Source organism: Megachile rotundata, chromosome 12 (genome assembly GCF_050947335.1).
Source record: "Megachile rotundata isolate GNS110a chromosome 12, iyMegRotu1, whole genome shotgun sequence".
In the NCBI taxonomy this organism is placed as follows: domain Eukaryota; kingdom Metazoa; phylum Arthropoda; class Insecta; order Hymenoptera; family Megachilidae; genus Megachile; species Megachile rotundata.
In genome coordinates, this window is record NC_134994.1 from 8,147,675 (window position 1) to 8,168,429 (window position 20,755).

Genomic DNA, 20,755 nt, shown 5'->3' on the forward strand with positions numbered 1-20,755 from the left:
TAAGTGTACAAAGTTTCAACATTTTACAAAACTAGTTAAATACGTCACCTCAAAGATGGACTACCTTCCCTGTGATTATTCTACACAAGCACTGCACTATGTAGTGTTCAAAGGTGCAAAGAATGCATCTGGCACCACCACTACTTTTTCACTCTCATCCTTTTCCAATGAGGTGGTAAACTTTGCAAATTATCATCTCTTCAGCCAATTTTGGGATCGGCTCATATGTTTGCGTGCTACAGTCGTCGTTGTAGTGACTACAACCAATCGGACTCTTGTGCATTCCTTAGGTACCTCTGAACAGTACACACAGATTGGCATGCAAGCACTACTCTAAGCAGATATCTGCCTCAAACAAGATGGACTACCTTCCCTGTGAATTTCCTACACAAGCACTGCACTATGAAGTGTTCAAAGGTGCAAAGAATGTATCTGGCACCACCACTACTTTTTCACCCTCATCCTTTTCCAATGAGGTGCTAAACTTTGCAAATTGTCATCTCTTCAGCCAATTTTGTGATTGGCTTATATGTTTGCGTGCTACAGTCGTCGTTGTAGTGACTACAACCAATCGGACTCTTGTACATTCTTTAGGGACCTCTGAACAGAACACGCAGATTTACATGCAAGCACTACTGTAAACACATATCTGCTAAAACAAGAGAAGATTAGTTTTACAAAAAACAAAATGGGTTAGAAAAGTTTCAACATTTTACAAAGCATTATAAAATACATCACCTCAATCAAGATGGACTACCTTCACTGTAATTTTTTTCTACAAAAGCACTGCAAAATGTAGTGTTCAGAGGTGCAAAGAATGCATCTGGCACTACCGCTACTTTTTCACACTCATCCTTTTCCGATGAGGTGGTAAACTTTGCAAATTATCATCTCTTCAGCCAATTTTGGGATCGGCTCATATGTTTGCGTGCTACAGTCGTCGTTGTAGTGACTACAACCAATCGGACTCTTGTGCATTCCTTAGGTACCTCTGAACAGTACACACAGATTGGCATGCAAGCACTACTCTAAGCAGATATCTGTCTCAAACAAGACGGACTACCTTCCCTGTGAATTTCCTACACAAGCACTGCGTTATGAAGTGTTCAAAGGTGCAAAGAATGTATCTGGCACCACCACTACTTTTTCACCCTCATCCTTTTCCAATGAGGTGCTAAACTTTGCAAATTGTCATCTCTTCAGCCAATTTTGTGATTGGCTTATATGTTTCCGTGCTACAGTCGTCGTTGTAGTGACTACAACCAATCGGACTCTTGTACATTCTTTAGGGACCTCTGAACAGGACACGCAGATTTACATGCAAGCACTACTGTAAACACATATCTGCTAAAACAAGAGAAGATTAGTTTTACAAAAAACAAAATGGGTTAGAAAAGTTTCAACATTTTACAAAGCATTATAAAATACATCACCTCAATCAAGATGGACTACCTTCACTGTAATTTTTTTCTACAAAAGCACTGCAAAATGTAGTGTTCAGAGGTGCAAAGAATGCATCTGGCACTACCACTACTTTTTCACACTCATCCTTTTCCGATGAGGTGGTAAACTTTGCAAATCTTCATCACTACAACCAATTTTGTGATTGGCTTATATGTTTCCGTGCTACAGTCGTCGTTGTAGTGACTACAACCAATCGGACTCTTGTGCATTCCTTAGGTACCTCTGAACAGTACACACAGATTGGCATGCAAGCACTACTCTAAGCAGATATCTGCCTCGAACAAGATGGACTACCTTCCCTGTGAATTTCCTATACAAGCACTGCACTATGAAGTGTTCAAAGGTGCAAAGAATGCATCTGGCACTACCACTACTTTTTCACACTCATCCTTTTCCGATGAGGTGGTAAACTTTGCAAATCTTCATCACTTCAACCAATTTTGTGATTGGCTTATATGTTTCCGTGCTACAGTCGTCGTTGTAGTGACTACAACCAATCGGACTCTTGTGTATTCTTTCGACACCTCTGAACAATACGTGATTCACATGCAAGTACAGCTGAAAGCACACATCTACTGAAGTAAGAAGAGGTTAGTTTCACAATGTATAGAAATGGGTTTACAAAATTGTAACATTCTACAGAATACGACATTAAATTACACAACTTGAAACTTACAACTACGGAAGATAATATTTTATATCAATAGAGCAAGTTGTATGACTAGTAACACAACTGTGACAATTACATAATACAAAGTAACAAAGTGTAAAATAATATTGGAATATACGTAGCTTAATTGTATAGAATTAAAATTGTGAGTATTTACTCACTATTGTTCTGACTTATTTTAAAATTTTACGTGATCATTTGTTAGTGTATACATATACCTACACTGTAAAATATCCATTCTTAACAGATTATAATCGCGAACTTGTATTATGACAATGCAACCTTGTATGTTACAATTTACCAGACTCAAGATATAAAACCGGATAAACATTAACGAAATTAATGACGTGTCAAGATCGTAATGGTGTATCATGGTTGGAAGACGAGGTGTGTATAAAGCATATGTTTTAAAGCTTCGCGTAATCGAGCATCACAGTAAACGCTCGGTGGACGAGCACAATGGCGGCAACGTAGGGCCATTAAAGAGACGCGATTAAATTTAATTATCAAACTTTACGATTATTTGGGGCGCGACCGGTGCCCGGTTTACTCGTATCCATAGGACGGTCAAAAGGGAGCAAAAAACTCGAGGGTCGAGACGCAAAAAGCGAATTAGAATTTTCTTTGGGCGCATAAAAGCGCTAATAAAACCATAAACCTGTCAGACACTGTGCTCGTATTGTTCGCTGTTACGTTCACGATGCAAGACGCTATAAATATCAGCGACGTATTTCCGTATCCCATAAATGGCATTAAACAGCTTTTCTCTGTGTACAAACGTTGCAAATGAATCGAATCGTTCAAAGTAATTACTACATTTTATGACCTTTTCGTTTTTCTTTGCACGACAATGAAAGATATTAACCGACGAGATGTTAGACGTTAGTGGTCTTTCATTTCTTTGATCCTAACTTTTTTCTAGAAAGTAATAGCTTTTTTTCTTGTTACATTGAAATATTGAAACTATAAATCCTTTGTGCATGAAATAATGTATTACAATGCAAATGTATCGAGAAAAAATATAATTTTGAAAAATGAAACCCAGACTAAAGTTCGAGTACCCAGTTTAATGTAATCATTTTTATCATCTTGTGCCGCGGTCGTATGCTTTTATGCCTCATCAAAATCCAAGTCGAACTCGTAATTTCGCCGGGTTGGGCTTTGTTTCCGATGCTGCACGTGGGTCAACGTTCAAAGTATCCCGCATAAACCGAAGGCTTAATAAAGCCAGGAATCCGGACTATTCCCGTTCGTAGTCGACATTCCGTATTGGATGAGCGACCGTTTACAACCTTTCCACGATCCAACGAGTCTCGTTCGACAGCGAGCGAAAAGACGGGGGTAACCGGGACAGAGAACGCGATTTAACGAAATGAAAGACAAAAAAAGAAACGTGCGCTTAACGTACGCTTTAATGATGGGTCAGAAACATCCAGAGGCTGGTAGGTCTCTTTTGGCAATAAAGCAGGGCTGGCTTTATTGACCGGAAGACTCGGCTGCCGAACGATTTGGACAGTTGGACATTCGACCAACGAATTTCCGGTTTATAAGCGAGCCTGAGAGTCGTAACGCCACGCCGTTAACGATTAACGATTCATTTAGGAACGTTTAGTACGACGAACGAGGGTTCCGAACGTTATGTCGACCGGCATCTCTTGCTAGCTACGATAAGGGACCTTTCCTACGTAATGGCGAGTTTGAATATGCTTACAGGTTGGTGCAAACTGCGAAACATACGCGTACGAAATGTTTCCCTCGTGTATGGAAAGGTGTAAGAGAAACCGTATTCTCGTTAATGCAGCCATACGTACTTAATGGTCTGTGCAACATTTCCGAGAGAGTGTTTCCATTTTCATTATCCGAATTATTACCGATGAAAGGTAACGCTGCTGCACATTAAGCAACGTGACGATTTTTCCATAAATTTAACGCTCCTCGTGCTCAGGGATTAACCATTAAGTAAAATAAACACGTGCTTAAAACGTATCTTCCAAAGCTTAAAAATCTGAAAATTGCAAAACTTTAAAGTACTTGAATGGTACAATGACTAATGGAATAATGACCTTAGAAAATCATCCATAAGAAGTTAATGTATAAAATTGTGTACCCTAGCATTATTGATTCTACTCTTTCATTATTTTTTATCGGAACATTAAGTTTTATTGTGAATGATCCTGTACAAAAGTACATAGCCGATATAATTCACGTCATTTCGAAGTTACTGGCGTGTTAAACGTACTGAAACGCGTCTGCAGAACAGAAGACAATTCGCCGTCTCGTTAATGTCATCGCTCCAGACCGTATAACTTGCTCTACCGTGAAATTAAAGCGCGGATCGATTAATGGTACGACTTAAATTAACACATTAAAAATGATTTATTTCAACGAGCAACGTGAGGTTGATTTATATGTAGATATTGAAGCAATTGTAAAATACTATGTGCTCATATTTTATTACGGACCGAACGATAACATAGCTATACAAAAAATCCAAGATTCGTTTGACACGAAGGCGATATCAGAATTTCCGATTACGTCTAAATGGAAAAAGCGATGCATGCGCATTAACGAGACTTTAACATTCGTTTTCCATTTCTCAAACACGATTTTCATGTCCGATTCAATAACACCGGTAAAAATTGCAACCATTACATGCAGCCGAGTGTAAATCGCTGGTAATCGACTAAAAGCAATCACGTTGCACCGGTCCATTTCCTAAAGGACCATTCTCGAGACGCGATACGAACCTGTCACGGCATTCCAAGAACGATACGCGACATTCTCAACGGACAACTAAAATCGTTCGCTGGTAGCTCAAATCGTTTGCATTTAGTATTCCGTTATTTTTTCGCGATTTACGGATATACGCGCATTACATACGTTCGCTGTATATGAATACTTAATGCGGGCAGAAGACCGAAGAGATCATACATTGGCGTATTTGGATAAGAACAAGAATTTCTAAGATAATCCTTAAGGGATGTAGGATACCCCATATATTTCAATTAATAATTTAAAAATTTTCTAATTTGCGAAGTCTCAATTTCCCAAATTTCTAAATCTCCAGAATTTTAAATTCCTAACTCCATATTTTCAAATCTTTAAATTTCCTAAAGTTTCAAATTCTCAAAGATGTCCAAAATTCTATAATATCCAAATGTTTAATTTTCTGTATTACCTAAATGAAGTTTGCAATTCTCAGATTTATCTGTTAGAACTATGAGAGTCGGTACTCTAAACAAAAATCCTAGTTACGCCAATGCAAACGGATCATATCGCCAGTGTGTAACAGCATGGCAACGTTCTTTTAAAAGTGACGATGGTACCCATCAACGGACGAGAGACCTTTTTTTTCTCTTTCACCGTTAATCCGCGCTGCGTGCGGACGTTTATACGAACACATTATCGTGGCTAGGCCGCTCACGGTTCCTCTTAACACCTTTCATAGTTGGCATGCTTCTGCTCTTAAAGCGATTGTGAGTAAGTACTTTGTCTAAGTACGCTCACAACAGGATATAAACGCGTGCAGATATCACGGTTGCAAACGTTACGAACTGAGTTCCCTGCCCACGTACATACGTATGCTGCTTTTTGCACCCTCAACCATTTACCGGTTTCATTGCGAGAGCATTATTAACTTTTTGCAAGCTCAATTTTACGAAATGCAAATGAGAAGTTGGAGTTAATCGTGGATCTGTTTGGTGTACTGATATCAATTTTTAAATCCTTATGTAGCGTAGCTACTTTAAGAAGGGGGACGATTTTTATCGAAATGGGACTGAAATTTACCCTTTCCTTTCCATTATGGAATAAGCATCTGTAAATATAATATAAAATACAAATACAATGTATTAGTTCACATTTTGAAGTGCATAATTAACTTGTTAATTATGAAAAAAATATTGTTAATTATCAAAAAAAATTTCATACATATTTAGATTAATAATAAAACATGGATAAATAATTTCTGTTATCTTATGTAAAAGTGTTTTAAAACAAGAATAGTTTCTCATTATAGGCATTTTAGCTGAAGTTAATAGTAATAAAGTAACAATAATAAAGCTTACATTCAATATTTTCATTAATATTTAATGTTTTGTTCAAAAGATTTAACAAAATATGAAATGGTATATCTACAGTCACCTAAAAACGATTTACCTGTAATATATTTTAAAAACGAACAAATATTATTAATTATTTGTATTTTGTATAATAAGAATGAAAATATACAAAAATTTGTGTTACAATTGTTAAATACTCTAGAAAGGAAAAAGTAAATTTCATTATTGCAAATAAATATTGTATATAATAACAGTATTTCCAAGTCAATATTAAATAAAAGACAATTTTATAGAAAATAAAAGACAATTTTATAGAAAATACGACATTTGAAATGTAGAACATTATTGCAAATAAATATTGCACATAATAACAGTACTTTCCAGTCAATATTAAATAAAAGACAATTTTATAAAAAAGACATTTTAAATATAGAACATTGTTGCAAATAAATATTGCATATAACAACAGTACTTTCCAGTCAATATTAAATAAAAGACAATTTTATAAAAAAGACATTTTAAATATAGAACATTGTTGCAAATAAATATTGCATATAACAACAGTACTTTCCAGTCAATATTAAATAAAAGACAATTTTATAAAAAAGACATTTTAAATATAGAACATTATTGCAAATAAATATTGCATACAATAACAGTACTTCCCAGTCAATATTAAATGAAAGACAATTTTATAAAAAATATGACATTTGATATATAGAACATTTCATTATATAGCAGGATACAGGAAATCACTTACCGTTTGAGCAATCTATCCTGCAAGCCCTGACAATGACACACCAAAAGAAAGGCTCTTTCCATGGTAGCGACTCTACCTCTTCCCTGCCCGCGCGTGCTCCTTCTTTATTTGCCTGTACTCCCTGGCGAGCGAGGGAAGAGAGTAACCCAGCCATAAATATCCCGTAGGGTAATTAACCCTTTGAGGACTTTGAAGCTTTGACGATTTTAATAATCTTAAAAGACAGCGGGTCCCGTGATTAGTGTTCCTGTCGGCGGATGCAATCGACAGTGCGCCTCTGCGCGTATATACCTATACCACCGTCGATGCTCAGTTCGGTACGCGTATATCACAAAGTTCCGCTTCCTGTCATTGTGCATTTTAACGAGGAACGTAGGTACACGGAGTAAATTAAAAAAAGAAGCATGCATAGTACAATGTAAATAAAACGATGCAACATTAAAATATATATAAACATTATTTTTAAATATTTTTAATATCTGGCCTTGTCTGCAACACCTCAAGATGGCGAAGATCCTTTTCCAGAGCGCGCGCCTTTTTGCACTGCATGATCCCTCCTCCAGCGTAGGTATATGTCTCTTTGAAGTATTGGCATAAAAGCAAGCCTGTGCAGAACGACGAAAACAATAAGCGGTGAACATGAAACGACCCTTACTAGCCAATAACACACGTGGATTATTTCAAAAAGCTAATTTTTTTCTCTGCGCCCGTACGCAAAGTCAAAGGACCACATCATTATGGCGTCTACACTTTCTAGAACGCGGAAATCCCGTTGGACTTTCAACCGTACGCTTTACGTATATCACTCCCGAGCCTGTGAACACAAAACGTGCATCCGAACAATACTAATTCTAGATCTCAAAGAAATGAGAACGAAGAGAGAAAAATAATTAGTAATATTAGTAATTACCTTCGGTTTCTTCGACGAACATCCGCAGCCACCCTCACCCGCGAGCACCTTGCCGGTTAATGGCGCCAATTATGCAACAATGTTCAACTTCCTTCTTTCCCGAAAATTCGCGAATCGCGATTGGTCCGCTGATTCCTCTCGATCAGACTCAGCCAATCGCGATGAATCGACCGATTAACATTGTTATTTGAATATTCGTAAATCACTTTGACTATTTTTTAATTACTGACCAATTCACAAATTGGTGTTTGAAAACTTCTCATTTACGTATTTTATGAATTTAATTGCCGAAATATATTTTATTTTTTGAATTTCTATATGAAGGATAATTATGCTTTCTTTTACGAACGACAGGTCAATGACCAATCACAGGGCGCATCCTGATTACCCAATCGATGCGCTCGATTTCTAGCAACATTGTAACAATATTGAATTATTAATCGATTATTGCGTTGGTCATACTGTCGCGCTCAATTTGCGTTATCGATCGTGAAAAATTAGATCGCGCCATAGAACGAAAAGTTCGTAACGAGTTCTTCAAATGTAGTTATAGTATATTTAAAGTAGGATAAAAAATGTTTACGGAAAGCGACGGTGTAAAAAATCAAATGAATAAGAGTTATATAAGGGGACATTGTTCGCTCGCGATAACCTATTAGTTCAAAGAGGGTTACGTATCGTTGACACTTATAATCAGTGTTTATAAACTCAGAGGTTGATTAATCTCGGCGTACAGAACCCTTCCTTCACTTTTCAAGGTTCGTACCTTTTTTATTCTCCTATTATTTCTCGATGACTTAACCTATCAATTACGCTTCCACGGAAAAATGTCACGCGACGTGACAGATACGAGTTACAGTTAAACGCTTGGAAAATCGTTCGAATTCGATTGTCAGTTATTCCTATTCAAGTGATTTCGGAAAACAAAATAGCTTTCGCTTAGCCAGCTGTGCGGTTTCGAGTCTTTTAAAGAAAAGTCAAGTTTGACACGTGTTAACCTAAATTCGGATGACAGCTATGCATTCAGCATCTGTTCTAAGGGTGTCGAGTTTATGTTCCGAAACACATGTGTTTACGAAGGAATTCGTGTTTAACCTAATCGTTCTCTCGTTTCGTTATTACCGAGCCGTTTAGTTTGGATTCTTAAAAGAAATATATCGATTGTATCGCTCTCGAGGTTTCAAAATAAAATTTTAATGATGACGCACGCGTGTTTTTATCAACAAAATTAAAAATGTTATTTGATGTGAGCTGTTTATAAAAATATTGTAAATTTCACATACTAGAATGTTCGAATGTTGAAGATCTTGAAATTCCTATATTTGCAAATTTGAAAATTCGGAAATCTTATAATTAGACAATTTGAAAATCAGAAAATTTTATGATTAGACAATTTAAAATTAAAAAATGTTATAATTAAATAATTCGAAAATTTGAAAAATCGCTTTCAAGAAACATGAGTGAAAATTCGCGGGCACCGGAAGTAACGTTAAAACTTCGGACTACTTAAAATATTGAGTGTTCTCGAGAAGTTCTCAAAGTGACGGCGAACGATTACGTTAATGACATAGCGAAGTACACCTTAACGATGGGATAGGTGCAGACTGGTACAACATTGGCACGCGATTTCAACATCAACCACATCAATTGTACCCCGTATAAATACACTGACAACGATATACAGTCTTTTCATTTAACTTTTCATTTTTTTTTTACAGAGAAAATTTGAAATTTTTGAGCATCATATGGATCTACTTGAGGAAATAAGGTCATCCTAAATATAAACTTTAATTACGCCAGTACGAAGTGTAGCGATTTTATTGCAAAGTCAACATTCGTATGCTGACTTATCGACAGAGCACGGTCGGTTATGTGTACACAATGCGTGCTTGTTATATCGGTGAAGGACCGTTGATGATACGCCTGTAAATCCGCGGAACACAGTGTTAAGTGTTAAAACGACTAATGGAACCAGGTCGTTGGACTTGCTCGTGCGGGAAGGAAGACGGTTATCGGTCAATGTTGAAACGCCAGACGTATTCTTCGTTTCGGTAAATGCCTCGGATCATAATCGTTTCCAAACCAACCCTCTAAAAGGGATCCGTGTATAAACGCTGCAGCACACTTGTACGACAGAGTGCAATTTACCCGAGTACAATCAAGTTTTACAAGCGAGCACGATTTCCTTAAGTCAAACATTAGTCAACGCTGGAAACGTGAAGGGTGAGTAATGATACTATTATTTAAATTGCCCTCTTAGTCTTTTATAACCTTAGTCATTTTTCTACGATTTTATACGGAGAAAGGGTTTGTTAACTTCTTGCGATAAATTGGTCTGATCTTACATAATTCGATAAGACGCCTATTTGTTTATGCGTTGTGCAGTTCGAATGCAAATTAGAAACTTGTTTTTACTAGACGTTAATCGTATTTAAATAATGTTTTTGAATGGTTCTTTTTAAATATAGATAACTTCTGTAATTATTATTGATATATGTGTTTGCTTGCATTATGCATTTGTTTTATTTACATCTTTCAGCCTGGTTTAATTTAAATATACTTAATTATATTTTATTGCAGCATATTTAGAATAAGGTTTTGAATTATTTAACCTGTTTATAAATATAAATAAATATTAATAATTAAATAATAATTGTGTGTTCAATGATTGAATATTGTTTAATTGCAAATTAAAATTTAGTTGTTAATTGAATAATTTTCTAGAATCATTCTGTTTAGAATCATTATTTAATTCTGAATTAAAAAAATTTGAGTATTAGCTAAGTATTAATTGTTATTGCTGAATTATATTAAAAATTTGATTAATTATTTGAATTTGCGGTATAGAATATATTTATTAGTTTTTATATGTATATTATATTGGCCGTGTAGTATATGTACTGTATATAAGAAATGGGTTTCCAACAATGCTAGGTTGGCCGAGCGGTCTAAGGCGCCAGATTTAAGCTCTGGTTCCCGTCTGGGAGCGTGGGTTCGAACCCCACACTTAGCAAATCTTTTTTTCTTTTTTATTTCACATGAACTCGATACATCAATAATATTATAATATTTTTAAATAAAAATGACAATTAAATATTTTTATTCAGAACATATTTAACATAAGGTAACATTTCATATATTGCATAATCATTCTTCTGGTTATTTTATTATTCCATATAATCTCGATACATCGACACAGTCTTAATATCCTTAAATGAAAACAGAATGTAATTTTAACTGGAATTAAAATTAATTAATGCATAAAATAACATATTTCATAAGCGGCTTGCACAAAATCCTACTAAAATTCGTACAAATTTCGCGAAAGCTTCAATCATAAATACCAGTGTTTAAATTCGAATAAAATTACTTTCATTAACGAATCATTAATTAACGGTCTGAGAAGCGATCTGCAATTACGAAGTATCTTCCGCAGAGAGATAAATGGTCTGAGCTTTCGTCGAAGCCGGATTCGAGGTGACTCGAGTCTCGTAACTGATGGCAGCGATAATTGAGCCGAGTATAAATGACTTGATGAATAGTCATAGACAATTAGGGAGGCCGAGATAAGCCAGCGAACCGTGCGCGAGCAACTTTAGCCCGCTAATCCCGTTATTGAACGTGCGAGCGCGTTCTCCTGCTCGTATTTACATAAATGCACGATCGAATCTTCACGGAACTTCATAATTGCCGATGTTCCGCATTCACGATTCCTGTTCGCCGAAAGGCCCGGAGACCTTACGAAAGAGCTGGTCGGCGATCAAGACCTCGTAACGCCATTTATCGACGTTTCCAAGTTTTGCCAACAGTTTCGCTCGAATCGTCGTACCGGGAAGGAAAAGAGAGCCGATTAAATCGGATTACCGAACCGGTAGGCCGCCAGTCCCTTTTCCCAGAAGACCAGGACTTGACACCGTAAAAGTGTCATGAGACTACCCCATTCAGAAAGGGGAGTCCATGTACAGGACGCGAGAGAAAAGAAGCACCAAGAGTCGCCTGTTGAAATGCTTGTCACAACAATTTCGCTAAAAAAGCACAACTCCTCGTGCTGGCACAATAAACCCGGGCACACTTGTAATTTCATTCCGTCGCATCTGTTGTCATTCTCACGTTACCGCACGAATATCTCGACTTTCTTCGTTATGGCCGCACGAGGACAGGGGCAGAGGGAGAGAGGTAGTCGCGCTGAAAAAAAAATCAGACGCACGTATTTCAAGCAACCCTTGCGCGAACGTTACACAATGGAACCTCGAAGGTACCCTCGTAGCTATGGGGTGCCGTTCCTGTCGATACTGTGGTCGACGCATGAAGGGTCTGCTATGAAAAAAAAGGGGGCGAACGGGAGGATGGAGAAGAGCGGCAGGGTAGGTGTCCGCGCAGGGTACTGCGTATTACTTTTTTCCCTGTTGCCCTTCTGACTCGTTTGACTCTTTTTCTGGTTGGAGTCGTTGAATCATCGGTTCCCAAAGAACCTTGGAATTTTAGAACTGTGGGACCTTCGTTTGCTTTGGATGAGGATCTAGACATTCTTTTGGAATTCTTTGTGGTGATGGGACTTGCAGACTTTGCTTGAAATTTTGAGATGTTTGAGTCCTTGGAACTTGGAGGCTTTAGAATCTTCAGATATCGAGACTACTTTGAGGAACCCTATTCTGACGAGAACCGTGAAACCTTAAATAAGAATCCAAAAGAGAATTAGGCTACCAACCGTGTTTGTTGGCTCACAGATTTTGGGATAGAAAATCTAATAGAGCCGCCTAAATCAGCCGATATTCCCTCGAACGGGAGACAGTTCGGATCCCCCTGTCAGTGGACCGTTATAATATTCTGTCCGGCAATCCCGGTATCTATTTTATTCCGTCCCCGAGACTCGGCGTAACTACGTGAAAACAACATAAAAAAAAGAATCTCGTCGCATAGATATCGAGTTTTGACCCCGATGGGGTCAGCACTGGAGCGTGTGACCATTTTGTCACCCTCGCGACAATTTTATTTACGAATATCCGTCGTCTCGACGAGACTGTCCGCTCCGACATAAAAGCAACCGGGACGTTTTCTTTTGGAGTTAGAAACTTCCGGCTGAATTTAAATGTCCAATTGTACAGGATGGTCTCTGAACTAGCTTCGAAGAGTGTTTCATAGTCGTAGAGAAAGCAGCTTTCATATCTGCAGCAAGCGAGAATTCGCGTCACGTCGTCCTCCACTTCGCCTGATAAGTTTCCTCGAAGAAATTACGGGTTAATTCGATGCTCGCGCCCCGGTGTTTTCAACTCGCGACGAACGAGGGTGCGAGCGGAGAATCGGGTTGAATGGCGAGGACGAACAAGCATGAGAGAGGAAAAGGATTTAAAACAAAAAGTCAGCAGTCGGGTGTCCAATAGGACGAAGCGCAACCGGGAAGTGACGAGCGAGGTGGTTAGAGGTGACTGCAGCAGAAATCCATCAGATGGAAGAGATCACGCCTGTCTCCATGCCCGGGACAATGACGCGGCCCGCAGACGGTTTTTGTATTCGCGTGCTTCTTTCCCTTTCTTCTTGTTTTTTCCTCTGTTATATATTTTTTTTCTTCTATTTTTTCTTCCCTCCTACCGACTACACCTGCCCTCCAGTTGTTCCGTTCGAATCGCGACATCGTGTTCGCCGGATGAGAGGATGGTTCGGGGAGCTTTAAATATTTAGGCGGCTAATTTTCACGGAGGATTTTTAAGCCGACGAAAGAAAGTGAGAATTGAAAAGAAACGCGGATGACGCGGAGGGAGAGGACCGGGCGAAATGTCCTCCAGACTGAAATAATAATGAGAGGCGCCAGTGCCTTTAATCACGATATTAAACATTTACGATTGCCATGGCGTCCTGCTCTTAAGACTATTCTTCTTTTTTAACGCGGCCCCGATCCGATCTTCCCTTCTATACAAAGCGACCTACCCTCTAACCCTCCGCCACCACCTCTTGTTTATGTTTACGTACCTTTCTGATAACCTTACGCGGAGATCAAGCTCGTTCTCGACAGCTTCCTTTAAGATACGCCCTGTGAACGATGCAACGATGCGACCCATGCTCGAGATTATTGCGAAAAAGTCGAGTCTTGAGAGGAGAGGTTATATCGAGCCGGAGACGTCTGGAATGAAATGAATTCCCGCTCAAAGGGACTCTGAACGACAGAGAAAAAGTCCATTTTTCTTGGCTGCTACCGTGGACAGAGATTACGTCCTGTCCTGGTCCTGCTGTATCGATGACAATGGCGAAGCCAAGCGAATCGACCAGCCGGCTCAATCTACTCCTCGGTTTGTTTTGCTTTCCCGCGCAATTTGTCATCCATTGTCTGACCGCGTACCAGACTTACTCGCCTCGCTCGTCGCGAATCGTTATTTATGGTTTTCGCTTGATTAATTTTTGCCTCATCTTCCTGATATCTCCAAATTGTCAGCGTCAAGCGCAGCTTCCTTTCTCTGACGCTCCATTTACGATTTTCAAACCTTTCACTCTTTGTTGCTTCACGATTAAAATTATGACTTTGATACACAGCCGATTTCATACAAAAATATATTTCATTTTTTTCTAAACAAATATTATAACTAAAATGTCATGTATATTTGGATAGCTTCACATATTTCATTCTTACAAATTTTTTGAACATAAAATTGAAATTTAGCTGTTTGCCCAATGTCTACAATTTTTCATTCTTTCAAGGTTGGTAGTGTATTTAAAAGATGGAAAAATTATCGAACAGAGAAGTTATTCGAGGCGACAAAGTGTAAGAATATCCCCTCGTTGAGATGCAGTCAAATTGAAATCACATTTTTAAGGTTCGATTAAGGTGACGATAACGCGAGCCGATAGCCTGGGAAGACGAGATGAATTTAATATTCCAAATCCCGGTAACGCGATTTCACGGGACGTCAGGCTTGAAATGCGTAAGCATTATAAATACGATTTCTCTTTCGGATTCGCTAAGGGATCTCCTCGTGGCTCAGACATTTTCACCGCTACTGTTTTCCAATTTTCTTCTTTCTTTCTTACTTTCACGCTTCGGTTGGTAAAATCGAATCAATGTGATCGTAGACGGAATAAGAGAGTGAAAAATGAACAACTAACGCGCGGTTCTTCGATACTATTCCAGATAGAGGTACCAGTCGTATCGAAACACTGATATCTCGAATTGTGTCGTGTGTTATCGTGTTACTTGATAAAGTCCCGTGTTAGGGTCTTCGAATCTTGTATGGGCCGTGGTTTACTTAGGGAGTGATTCTTTGCGATTTATTTACGGGAATGCATTATTTTGAATAGTTCTAAGATTTTAAGGTGTCAATGTTCTAAATTTTGATCGTTTGGAGGATTAAAAATTATACTATTCCAAAGATCTAATGTTTGATGCTGAAGTCCTAAAGACCCAATGATCAAGTTCTTAAAGTTCCAAGCACCTAAATTTCTTAAGTTTCACTTTACACTCTCAGTATTCGATGATTATCAAACTTCTAAATTTTATGACCTAAATTTTGAGGACCCAGTGTCTCACAATTTCAAGTCTCTAAATTCCATACCTTCTCAAAGTCTGAATGTCCCAAAGTTCTCATGTACCAAATTTCTAAGACCCGAAATATCGAAGTTACCAGAGTGCCAAAAATCGAAAGTAATATTGCAAAAATAAGGTCTAAGTTTCATAGCAAAGATAGCCTATAATTTTCTTTGGCTCGGGTCCCACACAGTGAAGCTGCATCAGAAGGCCGCCTCATCAGATGACATCGCGTCTCGGACGCGGTATCCCAGCAAAATAGATTTACGTAACGCAGAGCTGTCGATTTGCATAGAAGATAATGGTCGTTTTCCATCGAACAAAAGAAAGAGAGAAAGAGAGAACAATGGAACGAAACAAGTGTCGGCATATCTTTTTTCGCGATCGAGCGTGTCTTTCCCTCTTTTCCGTAGCGGCTGCAACATTAAACGGTCACGTTTACCTCCGATCAATCAAGGCCTTTATCCGCATCGGAGTATTTCTTGCATCGTACAACTCATCGGCGTTCTATTACGTTAGAGCCGAGCTATGTTCTGCCTTACTGCGTCGTTTCTCCGCGATGATTAATTCTCTACGGCCGCGACGGTGTATACCCCGCGGCTGAAAGAGGGACAAAGAGACGGAGAAAGAAAGAAAGAACGAGAGGAGAAAAAAAAGAGCCTGTCACAGTATATTTCGCGCGATTATTCTCTCCGCGTTTCGTTGCGAACAGATACGAGATATCTGGCCGCCGCGCGATGAGCACGGCAATTCAAATGATACCATCTTTCTCCGGCGACCGCGGGGGCCGCTTTTCACTCGGATATACGAAACTTTTGCATATGACGAATCGGAGACTATTACCATTCAATCTCTCTGGCTTGCCTTCGTTTGCATCCTATCGTCTCCCCTGTGTGTTTCGTTTTACATACGACCATGGCCATCGCGAGTACTCGCGCATGTCGACTTTGCGGCTCTCTTTTTTCCTCTCTTCTTCCTTTTCGTTCGGTCTTCTCATTGTTGTCGTACGATCCGATTGCACGCTCAATCGTGCTGATAATCGTTCCACGCATGTGCCTGTAATCATGGTCATGAAGTTGATCGAATATGCATTAGCTTGTTGCGGATTAAATGGACAATTTATTCTCAATAACTTTCATCGGCTATTTTGTTAACTTACCTTCGGTGCTTCCCAGAAGTACTCTGACAGAAGAATTATTTATAAAAAAAAATTGCATTATTTTCAACATTATTAAAATTCTCCTTCAGTGGAGGAACTCTGACAGTACGAAGAATTATTTATAAAAAAATTGACACATTATTTTCAACATTATTAAATTTCTCCTTCAATGAAGGAACTTTGAGAGTACAAAGAATTATTTAAAAAAAAAATTACATTATTTTCAACATTATTAAAATTCTCCTTCAATGGAGGAACTTTGAGAGTACGAAGAATTATTTATAACAAAAATTACATTATTTTCATCATTGTTAAATTTCTCCTTTAATGGAGGAATTCTGACAATACGAAGAATTATTTATAAAAAAAATTACATTATTTTCAACATTATTAAAATTCTCCTTCAACGGAGGAACTTTGACAGTACGAAGAATTATTTATAAAAAAAATGAGACATTATTTTCAACATTATTAAAATCCTCCTTTAATGGAGGAAATCTGACAGTACGAAGAATTATTTATAAAAAAAAATGGCACATTATTTCCAACATTATTCAATTTCTCCTTCAATGGAGGAACTCTGACAGTACGAAGCATTATTTATAAAAAAAATGTCACATTATTTCCAACATTATTAAATTTCTCCTTCAACGAAGGAATTTTGAGACTACAAAGAATTATTTAAAAAAAAATTACATTATTTTCAATATTGTTAAAATTCTCCTTCTATGGAGGAACTCTGACAGTACGAAGAATTATTTATAAAAAAAATGACACATTATTTTCAACATTATTAAAATTCTCCTTCAGTGGAGGAACAAACGTGTCATACTTAAGGTGACATCTTTTACCAACATCTAACTGTAGTTATTTATCAATTTTATATTATTTAACAATATTCATATGTCGTCGAAACAGCACATTAATTTGTACCAGTGACAGTTTATTGTAAAATAATTTTTTCGTTGTAGTATACAAATAATTTTACCTACAAAAAATAATTATATTATGTATGTAAGGTAATGACATATGTAATCTTAAGCTAAAATGAATTTTTGGTTCTGTAATATAAATAACTTTATATTACAACAAAAGAATGAGACTTAAAAAATGATGAATGTAATTTATTAAATAAATAATACGTATCTCCCAGTATTTTTTAAACGAATCATTTTTCCAAAGTATATATTCGAATCCTTGATTTCGGATCGGGTCGCAAAGTTATTTGAATTTCATGTCGCGATATCGAGTGAACATGAGGTAACACGAACCGAAATGTGCAGTCAATGCGATTGCGTAAATGTTTGAAAACTGATAACAAGTGAAAATTGCGTTTAAAGAGGAAAAAAAAATTGGAGATGCCGGGGATCGAACCCGGGGCCTTTCACATGCAAAGCGAACGCTCTACCACTGAGCTACATCCCCGTTTTTTTGATGGGCTCTTATAAATGGAAGAGTAGTTGGTTCTATATATTATTGATTTTTTCCGGCTCGTTTCGATATTCGATCAAAAATGCAATTTGTTGCGTGTTCAGGTTTAATTTAAACACTGGAGTGTTTGTATGTAGCTTTCATAGAAGTGTAGCTGTGCGTGTAGATAAGTGTACTCGATCATGATTCTTCAGTCTGATTTTTGATTGAGATTGTTTCATTGATATTGTTTTAATCGATGAATCGCTTTGATATTGTTTATTGGTTTAATTTAGGGAAATGTAGATACAGAGGTATTGTATGATGGATTTATTTAGAGTAGCGTGTTGTGGTGGATCAATAAGCATGTTCTATTATTGTAAGTGTTTAGAACGATGATGTTCATTTTTGAAGGACTCCACATCACCTGTATTTTTAGCAAATAGTTTCAAAGGTCCCATGGTGTAATGGTTAGCACTCTGGACTCTGAATCCAGCGATCCGAGTTCAAATCTCGGTGGGACCTGTATTTTTTTAACTTTTTTAAACAATATTTTTAAATATATCGATTCGTATCGATTACTTACCTATTTTATATGGTCATTGTACTACATCACGTTTTATGCTGCTGTCTATCTTTATTCAACTTACAAAGTATAGTACATCGTAAAGTTATATTTCACACTCAAATTCTTAATATATAGACAATAAATAAATTTAGCGTCGAGTGCATATGTACTTATACATCTCACTTACAGTTACGTATATTGCATTGTACGCATTGCATTTGTTAATACTTATCATTCTAGTTTAAACAGATATATAATTATAGCCTATTATTTATGAATGTGTTTTGTAAATTATTTGTTGTTGCATATTGACATTTATTCAAAAAAAAAATTTATTGTATATGATTGCATTATAAATGGTTTCGATTAAATAAAACATATTTTAAAAATGATTTTTGGCCACCAGAGTTTTATTTAGTATTTATTGAGTTGAAAAATAATCGGATTAGAAAAAAAAATAAATCTGACAGCGGTGGGATTCGAACCCACGCCCTTACGGACTGGTGCCTAAAACCAGCGCCTTAGACCGCTCGGCCACGCTGCCTTCGGAGTGGTCTTTCTCTATTTAGGTATATAACCACGTACCTACTGTACACACTTTAAACCTATTTTATTTTAGAATAGCACAAACAATACTTATCATACCACACGCAAACAATAAGCACCAGCATACTTTTTATTGAAAATCAATAATTTTGCGTATTTTTTCAAAACACATTTCTTCAGTAAAATATGAAATCGTACATTATCGAACAAAGGCACAAAATTACAGAATATATAAATCTTAATTCGTTATTGAATAATAAGAAAGAGAACGAAGAAGAAAATTAAACATTCTAAAAAATTGTAAATGTGTCCTAAATAAGTTAATGTTAAGATTAAGATCCAAGTTTCTCTACTCGCTCCCGATATTGCATAAAACGCGAGTGCAACGTAATCTATGAATTATCTCCAACCTCAGAAATTGCCTTCCACGTATCAGCGACCATTAATTAAGCTAACAAACAGGCAATTAAGGCAGGAAGTTGCCAGGATAGAACAATGATTAAACGCTTTCATCGTAGCCGACGGGTAATCGTCACAGGTTGTCATCGTGATGAAGAGATGGTCGTACATTTGGCCGGTAGCGTATGACGCGAACGCATATCGTCATATATTTTAATCGCAGCGTTATGCAATGTGTACTTACTCGAGAAATCGCTTATCGCATAAAATTACGAGCTCGACGCGTCTACTGTTGTGGGGTCATCAACATTAGAGCAACTAAGGATTTCCTGTGTATTAGGGCCTCTAGTTATAGCGCCGAAGTTAACGCTTCATATTTGGCATGACTTAGGGATTTAGGGATTTGGGATTTTGGGATTTTGGGATTTTGGGATTTTGGGATTTTGGGATTTGAGGATTTGGGGATTTGTGGATTTGGGGATTTGGGGATTTGGGGACTTAGGGATTTGGGGACTTAGGGATTTGGGGATTTGGGGATTTGGGGATTTTGGGATTTTGGGATTTTGGGATTTGGGGATTTGAGGATTTGGGGATTTGGAGATTTGGGGACTTAGGGATTTGGGGATTTGGGGATTTGGGGATTTGTGGATTTGGGGATTTGGAGATTTGCAGATTTGGAAATTTGGGAATTTGGGAATTTGGGAATTTGGGAATTTAGGAATTTGGGAATTTGGGGATTTGGGGATTTGGGAACTTAGGGATTTGGGGATTTGGGGATTTGTGGATTTGGGGATTTGGAGATTTGGAGATTTGCAGATTTGGAAATTTAGGAATTTAGGAATTTGAGAATTTGAGAATTTGGAAATTTGGAAATTTGGAAATTTGAGGATTTAAAGATTTGGGGACTTAAAATTTAGGGAACTCGGGTATTTATAAAATTTGGAGAATTTGGAGACTTGGAAATTGGTAATTTATGGAATTTGGAGACTTGTGAGTTTGAAGATTTGCAAATTTGAAGCTTGGGTTTGGAAATATAGAAATTCGAAAATTCAGGAACTTAGGATATGAAAATTTGAAGACTTAGAACTTTTGAAGTTTTGGAAGTTGAATATGTAGCAATTCGAAAATTGAAAAATTGTAAGATTTGTAGATTTACAAATTTAAAAATCTGGCACTTCGGTAATTGGGAGCATATAAATTTGATAATTAGAATTTAAAAATTGAGAAATTGTAGAATATAAAACTTAAGAATGTAACAACTTAAAATTTATAATCTACGTATTCTGTAATTATAG

At 37.2% G+C, this 20,755-nt stretch overlaps 4 non-coding genes across 4 annotated transcripts; 2 read left to right on the top strand and 2 right to left on the bottom strand.

Moving 5' to 3' along the window:
- Positions 1-10,794: 10,794 nt before the first annotated feature.
- TRNAL-UAA (transfer RNA leucine (anticodon UAA)) lies at positions 10,795-10,878 on the top strand. The gene has a single exon. It is a non-coding gene; the product is annotated as a tRNA-Leu (tRNA).
- A 7,012-nt stretch (positions 10,879-17,890) lies between these two features.
- On the bottom strand, positions 17,891-17,962 carry TRNAA-UGC (transfer RNA alanine (anticodon UGC)). The gene has a single exon. It is a non-coding gene; the product is annotated as a tRNA-Ala (tRNA).
- Positions 17,963-18,400: 438 nt separating this feature from the next.
- TRNAQ-CUG (transfer RNA glutamine (anticodon CUG)) lies at positions 18,401-18,472 on the top strand. The gene has a single exon. It is a non-coding gene; the product is annotated as a tRNA-Gln (tRNA).
- A 507-nt stretch (positions 18,473-18,979) lies between these two features.
- On the bottom strand, positions 18,980-19,059 carry TRNAL-UAG (transfer RNA leucine (anticodon UAG)). The gene has a single exon. It is a non-coding gene; the product is annotated as a tRNA-Leu (tRNA).
- Between the last annotated feature and the right edge of the window lie 1,696 nt (positions 19,060-20,755).